The 10,211-nt window shown below is 38.5% G+C and overlaps 1 protein-coding gene across 4 annotated transcripts in view; it reads left to right on the top strand.

Moving 5' to 3' along the window:
* LOC106873176 (catenin beta) overlaps window positions 1–10,211 on the top strand; it is an 81,790-nt gene that overhangs the window by 21,024 nt on the left and 50,555 nt on the right. The window lies entirely within an intron of this gene.

Below are 10,211 nucleotides of genomic sequence, written 5' to 3'. Positions count from 1 at the left end.
TATATATATAAAGATCCTTGAAGGGTAGAAATATGGGATATTTTCAATGCAGCACTCAACCCAAGCTTGAGGTTTTCTACACTCTTAAATTGCTGTCTTGAATAAGATCAAAATTCCTCTTGTGTAGAAAATCCAGGTGTCACATCACTAAAGCCAGTATGTAGGCCTAGCAAAGAGTAAAATATAATTCAAAGGAAGGAGAGAGAGAGAGAAAGAGTTTAGCACATCTTCAATGACCAGTTACAATTATTTCTGTACCATTCTGTTTTTAACACCATGGCACCCAAAATATGAGAAGTTATGTAATATTTGTAGTTTTAAACACTCAAGTGACACTTCTTCAGACAGGCATTAAAAAGTGGACTCTTCTCACATTGAACTTTTGCATGCAATGGTATTAAAGATAGAGTGATGCAGAAACAATTGCAACTGGTCATTAAAGATGTACTAATCTCTTTGTCTCATTTGGATTATATATATATATATATATATACATATCAAGGAGAAAGAATTCTGGCGTTTGATGTTTTGAGCAGAACACTTCTTCCTTTTACACAGGTATTCACCTGGTATTTAAGTTCTGTGTTCGAATCTCAATGTTGTTTACTTTGTCTTTCATCCACCCAGGGTCGTTAAAATAAGTCCCACTCAAATATTAGATTGAATCTAATCACATCCAAATTCTAAAGTGTGTATTTATGTTGGAAATACTAAATCTAATTCTGTACTTATGTATTTCTTCCAGACCTTTTGTTCTGAGTTCAAACTAAGTTACCAAGATCAACTTTGTCTTTTAATCCTTTCAGTGTCAATAAAGTACCCTTCTGATCCCCAAGAAACTTTTAATCAGTTGATATACTTAAGAATTTTCAGTAGCAAGTCAACAAGGGAACTTTTACAAGCTCACAAGACTGCTAGAAATAATAGTTTTACTCAGATTAATTCCTTTAAGAAAAGGGTAAACACATTGGATGATATTAGGCCAATGTCTGACAATAAAGATAGTCTATTGTACCAGAACTGAACAACAACAATAAATTGTCATATTTTATTTATAGCTTAGTCTTGAATATTTTTCAATCACCTTTCAGAGAATGGATGGGAAGATATCTAAGTCGTGTTTGAAAGGCAGTAAAAGAAAAGTCATAAATTGACATTTTAGCTGTTTTTGTTATGGAGGTAATTTTTACATATCTTCCAATGAATTTTATATTTACTTAGCAATAGCATAGCTAGAGGGAGAGCCAAGTTGAATGGACTATCCCTGGCAATGTTTTTATGTGGCTAACACTTTTGAGTCTGTTATTTGGGCTCAGGAAGATCATGAAACTGAAGGGTTGTCCCAGGCAGCATAAACTCTGTGTTACCGATAAGAAACTACTTTGAGGCATTCTTTAACCCATTAGCATTCGGATTACTCAGTCAAATGTAATGCTTATTTAGTCACATTGTTTCCAATTAATCATGCATTATCTTCTAGCTTCAAGATTTGAATGATTTGATTGTGTATTTTTAGACTGACATTGTAGGGCAGGTGTGAGAGGCTGAATCTGAGCAGTTTAGGCATATAACATGTAGAATATTTGGGCTGCAAATGTTAAAGGATTAAATACTCAATATTTGTTTGGTGATCATTCCATGTCAATGATCCAGCTCTGTTATTATTCTGCTCTAGGATTTCTTCAAGTCTTAAAGGATTCTTAAAGGAAATTTAGCAGTTTTTATTTAATATATGTTCTGGTTTTGTTGGTAAGCTTCAAAGAGAAATGTTGTTGGCACTTCGTCGATTACGACGACGAGGGTTCCAGCTGATCCAATCAACGGAACAGCCTGCTCCTGAAATTAACGTGCAAGTGGCTGAGCACTCCACAGACACGTGTACCCTTAACATAGTCCTCAGGGATATTCAGCGTGACACAGTGTGACAAGGCTGACCCTTTGAATTACAGGCACAACAGAAACAGGAAGTAAGAGTGAGAGAAAGTTGTGGTGGAAGAGTACAGCAGGGTTCGCCACCATCCCCTGCCAGAGCCTCGTGGAGCTTTTTAGGTGTTTTCGCTCAATAAATACTCACAACGCCCGGTCTGGGAATCGAAACCGCGAGTCCGCTGCCCTAACCACTGGGCCATTGCGCCTCCACTCTAAGAGAAATAGTAGGTTTGTCAATCACGTTGGGCACAAACATGGCTGTGTTGTTTAGAAGCTTGCTTTGGAACCATGTGGTTTTGAGTTCAGTCCCACTGTGTGGCACCTTGTACAATAGCTCCAGGTCAACTAATACCTTGTGAATGAATTTGTTAGATGGAAACTGTGTGTAAGCCCATCACATGTATATATGAGTGTGTGTCTGTGTTTGTCACCACCACTTGACAACCAGTGTTCATGTCCCCATAACTTAGCAGTTCATCAAAAGAGGTCAATGGAATAAGTTCCAGACTTTAAAAGGAAAATAAGTTTTGTCTCCTGGAACCAATTAACGACATAGGGTTAGGTATACCTGTATATATTCCACTCTGCTGAGTGGTTGGTGTTAGGAAGGGCATCCAGCTGTAAAAATCCTGCCAAAAAAAGTCACAGAAGTCTGGTGCAGGCTTCGGCCTGGCTGGCTCTTGTGGTACCGTCCCACCCATACTAGCATGGAAGACAGACGTTAAACAATGATGACAATGATGATATTTATATATATATATGTACGTAAACCTAATACACACTTTTTTCACCTTGTCAGGAAAATAAGTCCTGGGGTCAGTTTACTCAACTAAAACTCTTCAAGGCAGTGCCCCAGCATGGCCACAATCAAATGACTGAAACAAGTAAACGAAGATAAAAGTAGATTATTTTATAAATTGTATGTCACAAGAAATGTCTACTGTCTTGAAAATGTACTTCTGGGTTTATATCAGGAATTATAAAGGATTATTTTTATTTTACATGTCTTCAAAAATGCTGAGATAACAATTTGTTGACAGAGAATGACAGCAGACTTCACCTTTGTCATTAAGTGCTTTTTTTTTTTGTCATGTGAAGTACAGAATGTAAACAATAGCACGGATACGCAAACGCACATGCATGCACAGACACACAGATGATGCAAGAGGTATTTGAGGACATATTTGATTCGCTTATTCTTTTATTCGTTTCAGTCATTTTTTACTGCGGCCATGCTGGAGCACTGCCTTAAGTCGAGCAAATTGACCGCAGGTCTTATTCTTTGTAAGCCTAGTACTTATTCTCTCGGTCTATTTTGCTGAACCGCTAAGTTACAGGGACGTAAACACACCAGCATCAGTTGTCAAGCAATGTTGGGGGGGACAAACACAGACACACAAACATATACACACACACATATATATATATATATATATATATATATATATATATATATACGACAGGCTTCTTTCAGTTTCCGTCTACCAAATCCACTCACAAGGCTTTGGTCGGCCCGAGGCTATAGTAGAAGACACTTGCCCAAGGTGCCACGCAGTGGGACTGAACCCAGAACCATGTGGTTGGTAAGCAAACTACTCCTGTGCCTATTTGTGAACATTTTCTCAATAAGCTTTTCTTAGAAGAATATTCTATGAATTCCCATTCAGCTTTGATGACTGCTTCAGTGTAGGACTGGAATCGTTGACATGCCTGCACTAAATGGTCCTTATTCATTTCAGACATCACCTGGACTCTGGCAATCTTTAATGAAACTATGGTATTGTGAGGATGCCAATTAGTCTCCTTTCCAATAATGTTCTAAACACAATAGTCCATGAAATTTAAACCAGGTGAGTTTGGAGGCCATAATTTTGGTGTTACATGAGCATAAAGATTTGCCTAGCATCCATTCTTCAGTTACATAAGCTTTGTGAGAAGGAGTTGAGTTTTGTTGAAACACGTATGGCCTTCTACTGCATTAGAGGGAAACCAAAGCATAATATGTTTGTGAACATTTTTAACCTTATTAAGTAGCTTCTTGGTACAGATCATCAGTTTTCCTGTGTCTTTGCAGAAATGAATTAGTCTCTTCTCCATACAAATGACTTGTATCGAATGTCCTCCTGCACTACAGATCTGACAGTCCACTCCATCACCTAAAGTTCTTTGGTGATGGCTCTCATTGACTTTTCAGGACTATTTATCATCAATAATGTTTTGAACTCATCAGATGAATTACAGTGTCCTTATAATGTCCAAATGTTTAGAATGTTTTATTTTTTTCTCTTTGATACAGTTGAAACATTCCCACAGAGCCTTCCAATTTCATTCAAACTTTGTGTACAAAAGATCTTATAACATTTAGAAAGTTGGTAATTTCTAAATAATTATGTTCTGCACATATAGCAACAACAATAACTGCATGCATGCCTTTTCATTATATGTATTAGTATTGTATCTCTCATGGTGAATCTGAAAGAAATACAATGCTTTTAATCAGTTTGAAGAGAGTAATATACCAGTAAGTATCCTCAAATACACCTCACATCCTGGTGCATCACCTTGAGGAAATTTTAGCTGAATGAATCAACCTCAATACTTTTTTTTAAGCCTTGTACTTATTCTATCAGTCTCTTTTGCTGTAAACACACTAATACCAGTTGTCAAGTGGTGGTTGAGGACAAACGTGCACACACAACTTTTCCATGCTGGTATGTGTTCAACAAGATGTTTTAGAATATTTAACTGCTGTTAATCCTCTTCGCTGCTTTTTACAATACACAACAGTACATCGTACCTAGTCTAAAACTTCAATGCACATGGACAAACACATACATAAATGTACGTGTGTGTAATATATGCATAGATATGTATATGTACTGTCGTGGCTATCCCTCAAAATTGAGGGTGGTGGTCTTTGTTTTTTGGGGGTTTTATTCTTTGCTTTCTTTTTTATATAGTTACTGATGGATTCTGAGATGATTGATGAGTCCAGTTCTTTTTTGGCAGTTTCTTCCTCAAGTGGGACATTTAGTTCCAAACAGAGCTCCCTTCTTCCTCTATCTTTTCTGTGCTTTCTCTTTTTCTTTTTGCTTGGTAGGCCAATTGGTCTCAAAAGTTGTTAGTCCCTCTTTGATGATGGATCTTCAGTGTTCTTGTTCCTAAGCATTTCTCTCCAAGTTCTCAATGTCATCGCATTTCTTGAAGTTGACTTTCAGGATGTTTTGGAATTTTTTCTTTTGCTCTTTACCTCATTGGTATTCTTATCTATGTTGGGAGGAGAGAAGCTCCTTTGGTAAATGGTTGTTTTTTCACCCAGACAGCATGACCAGTTCATCTCAGCTCTTTCTGGATGATGATAGTTTCAATGGCGGTCATGATGTCTTCTTCCAACACACTGATGTTTGTCTTTTTTTTCCGGCTGATATTCAGAATACTTCAAATGCAGCATTGGCGGTACCTTTCAATAACTTTTATGTGCTACCTGTACCTAGTCCAGGTCTCAAATGCATATACAGTATTCCTTCAACTATCATGGGTGTTATGTCCCCAAAACCCACAGATATAGGTGAAAATTCGCAAAGTAGAGACAGTACTACACTCTCTTTTACTCTTTTACTTGTTTCAGTCATTTGACTGCGGCCATGCTGGAGCACCACCTGTAGTCAAGCACCCTTCTCAGAACATGTTTAGAACATACGAAAAGAGTAAAAATGTGTAGTAGGCGTAGGGGTGGCTGTGTGGTAAGTAGCTCGCTTATGAACCACATGGTGGTACCTAGGGTAAGTGTCTTCTGCTATAGCCTCGGGTCGACCAAAGCCTTGTGCGTGGATTCGGTAGATGGAAACTGAAAGAAGCCCGTCATACATATGTATATATATGTGTATGTGCGTGTCTGTGTTTGTCCTCCCCAACATTGTTTGACAACCGATGCTGGTGTGTTTACATCCCCATAACTTAACGGTTCGGCAAAAGTGACCGATAGAATAAGTACTAGGCTTACAAAGAATAAGTCCTGGGGTCGAGTTGCTCAACTAAAGGCAGTGCTCCAGCATGGCTAGTCAAATGACTGAAACAAGTAAAAGAGAAATTGCGTCTAGTTTTGAGGTGGTCTTGTCACACACACCCATGCACACAAGTCAAAAAGTTTACCAAAAACATGTGATACATAACCTAGAGATTTAAAGATATAGGTGCAGTAGATCACTTCCACCTTCAACTCCTATCTCTGATATGTGTGGACAATCTTTGTTAACTCCAGATAGATTAGTATACAGAGTCCACATGTCATACAGAAAAAAAAGGTAAACAGAAAATGTTGTCAATATTAATGCTTTACATATTATATATACAGGTATACTTCAGTTTAAGTCATTCTCAATTATGCGTCAGTTGAGTGGCTGTGTAGCTTAAGTAGCTTGCTTACCAACCACATGGTTCCGGGTTCAGTCCCACTGCATGGCACCTTGGGCAAGTGTCTTCTACTATAGCCTCGGGCCGACCAAAGCCTTGTGAGTGGATTTGGTAGACGGAAACTGAAAGAAGCCTGTCATATGTATGTGTATATGTTTGTGTGTCTGTGTTTGTGCCCCCAGCATCGCTTGACAACCGATGGTGGTGTGTTTACGTCCCCGTAATTTAGCGGTTCGGCAAAAAGAGACCGATAGAATAAGCACTAGGCTTACAAAGAATAAGTCCTGGGGTCGATTTGCTCGACTAAAGGCGATGCTCCAGCATGGCCACAGTCAAATGACTGAAACAAGTAAAAAAGTATATATGTGTGTGTGTGTGTGTGTGTGTGTAATAAAACAGATGTGTTATCTAGTGTTGATACAGTTGTTTCATTAGAAGTTTCGATTTTGATGTAAGCATAATACATTTAGTTAGATTGTGTAATATATTACATGACTCTCAAGTCATCAAGCAAGACAGAGAAGAGCCATGACTTGTTAATTAATCAACAGATTATCAACACACATGTATGTGACAAGACTGGCTAGACCCTTTGAATTATAGACACAATCTATCCAATGGTCTTACTTACATTTTCTGTCTACCTAATTTCATTTGCATGATTCTGAATGATCTGATCCCCTGAGACTGTAAAAGACACCTACCCAAGATTGAACCCAGGGCCTCAAGACTGTGAATTGAATTACTTAACCATTCAACCATGCTTTCATTTGCTTGACTGGAACATGATAGCAATAACTATCTGATTGGAAAAAGTCTGTTGATATTCCAAGATTGAATATGTAGTGGCGCGAACTTATATCCGCCATTGAGGAAGTACTATTCTGCGCATGCGCAAGGGACTTCAACACTGGAAGCCCCTCAAGTGCGCATGCGTAGTAAAACTGGTACTTAAAAGAGTGAGTTTCACTTTCTTAGGCAGTTGAGCGACAGACCTTCTACGTGACAACTCCTTGCTCCTCAACGAAGCACTCTTCACCACGATGCCTTCGATGGTGATAGCTACTTGTTTCTCTGGCAGGCATCAAGGAAGCCCTTAACTTTCCAATACCAACAACTAAATCAGCGGCTGCTAAGCTGAGTGACACAGGATTTGTATAACCAAGCATCATCAAAAATAAAACTTATTTTTATTATCTTGTTAAATCGTTCTACTGTTCCTTAATATATAATTATGTTGAAAGGTGATAGAGAGAGACTAAAGTCTCTATGACAACTATCAAACTTTTACAAATATCATCATCATCATTTGATGTCCGGTTTCCATGCTGGCATGGGTTAAACAGTTTGACTGGAACTGGTAAAGCAGAGAGCTGCACCAAGTTCCAGTCTGGTTTTGGCATGGTTTCTATAGCTGGATGCCCTTCCTAACACCAATCCCTCCATGAGTGTAATGGGTGCTTTTTACATGCCACCGTCACAGGTGCTATTTACATCACAGTAGCAACGGCCACAACTATGAACATGAGACAAACAGTTTCTGATCCAAAGGACTATGGTACTTTTACCTCATTTAAGTAAAGTTATCTTTATTTATCGCTTGCTTTTTATTTGTTTCAGTCATTTGACTGTAGTCATGCTTGCTAGTGGACTCTTTTTGCGAAACTGCTCAGTTATGGGTATGTAAACAAACCAACATTGGTTGTCAAGTAGTAAGAGGGGATACAAACTCAAAGATACACACACACACACACACACATACATTTATATCAAGAAAACCTATCACCACAGTAGAAAAGTGTTTACTGTCTTTGTACTCTGAGCTCAAATTCTGTTGGGGGCCAACTTTGCTGTTCATCCTTTCGGGGTCGATAAAATAAGTACTAGTCGTGCACAGGGGTTACACTGACTTTGTGTCAAAATTTGAAATCAATATATTAAAGGTAAATTAAGATAGCAAGCTGTCAGAATCGTTAGAACACACGGCAAAATGCTTGGCAGCATTTCGTCCATCTTTACATACCGAGGTGAAATTCTACTGAGGTTGACTCTTTCATCCTTTCAGGATCGATAAAATAAGTACCAGTTGAGCACTGGGGTCGATTTAATCAACTTCCCCCTCCTCTAAAATTGCTGGCCTTGGGCCAAAATTTCAAATCAATATATCAAGGGTCGATACACGTAGTATTTGCGTATATATGTGTGTTATTATTCCATGTCATTAGAGATCACCGAGGCTGTAAAGATAAACTGCCATTTTATGTGGCTAACGCGAAAGATATCCATTGTATAATATTCTAGATACAAATGCTAAATAACGGGATAGTCACGGTTGGGAACGCCTTTGATCACAGGCCTGCTTAATCAGTTTTTATTTATTTTTTATTTTGGCTAAACAATGTATGCTCCCCTTTACAACTGCGTAAGTCTTACCACCCTGAGCCACTCCTCACTATCTTCGTATCATCATTCCTTGCTGTCTCACTCACAACCCCCGCAATAAACATTTTCCCTAAATATTCGTCCCCTCCTAAGCAGTACGACTGGAATACCTACCTCCACCACGTTTACCAAACAGACTTGACCTACAAAAATTCCAAACTAAACACCTACTACATCGATCACGCCAGGCTAGGACGACGGTCTTACAATTATCATGGGTGCTTGTTCTGCCTCCTCTTACTAATTAATATAAACCTATATATACTGAAGACGATTTAGCTACCTTAATCCCCACCCCCCTTCTCTCTCTCTCTCTCTCCTTTGCAGATTTAAGGTTTGTATTCAAAGTTAAAACTCCTTTACAAAAACAATAACAAGCAGCATAGCTAGCTGTAAATGGAAGCAGGAGCGAAGGAAGATATGAAAATGTACTTGTTTAACCGTTGCTAATTGATTTCTGCTGTGCTAAGGTTCTTGTTTACCCAGACTGCTCACAACTCCGACATGCTTGTCACTTCCGGATATTTCCACAAGATATCCAAAATGGTTGAAAACCATTCACAATATTTGTTTTAACTTTCTTAACACTGAAAACTTATTAAGCCATAATTTCTTTTCTTTTCTTCTATCTTTTCGAGGAAATATATATATATATTTCTATATACGCTCATACATTGTAATATCTGTTAGATTTGACTAAATAAAATAATAATAATCCTTTCTGCTATAGGTACAAGGCCTGGAATTTAGGGGAAGGGGCAAGTCGATTATATTGACTCCGGTACTTGGTTGATACTTAATTTATCGACCCTGAAAGAATGAAAGGCAAAGTCGACCTCGGTGGAATTTGAACTCAGAACCATAAAGCCGGAAGAAATGCTACTAAGCATTTTGTTCGACGTGCTAATGACTGTACCAGCTTACAACAATAATAATTAGAAATAGCGGAACCTATGGAGTTTTGGTTGTCTTTTTTTTTAAAGTAGCCGTAATAAATCTTATCGGAACTACAAGATTGAAATGACCTCATTTTTTTTATACCCCAATTTGGTGTGTTTATATTTTGGTGGGAGGGGGCTTACTTTTTCGTGCGGAAGAAGATAATTTTGCTGATCGACTGTCTTGAAGAAAAGACATGCAATAGAAGAGAGGAAGGTTTTGTGTTTAAAGATAGTAAAAATGAAAAGGAGGTGGAGTTGGAATAACAGCGGAAGAGAGAGTGTGTGTGAATGTGTGTGTCTGCTAACGGGAGAGAGATGGGAAGAGGATAGAATATAATCGGGGTGTGCGGGAAGAAGATTTACAAGAGATGCGATGGTGGGGGAGGGAAGAGAAACAAGAAAAGGATGAGAGAATAGGCCTGGGGGAGGGGGAAGAGTTAAAAAGGAAGAGAGGAAATAGCGAGGGGGAGGGAAAACGAGTAGAAG

Source organism: Octopus bimaculoides, chromosome 1 (assembly GCF_001194135.2).
Source record: "Octopus bimaculoides isolate UCB-OBI-ISO-001 chromosome 1, ASM119413v2, whole genome shotgun sequence".
Classification (NCBI taxonomy): Eukaryota; Metazoa; Mollusca; class Cephalopoda; order Octopoda; family Octopodidae; genus Octopus; species Octopus bimaculoides.
Note: the sequence above shows the minus strand (reverse complement) of the source record. Positions and strands in the feature narration are given on the sequence as shown.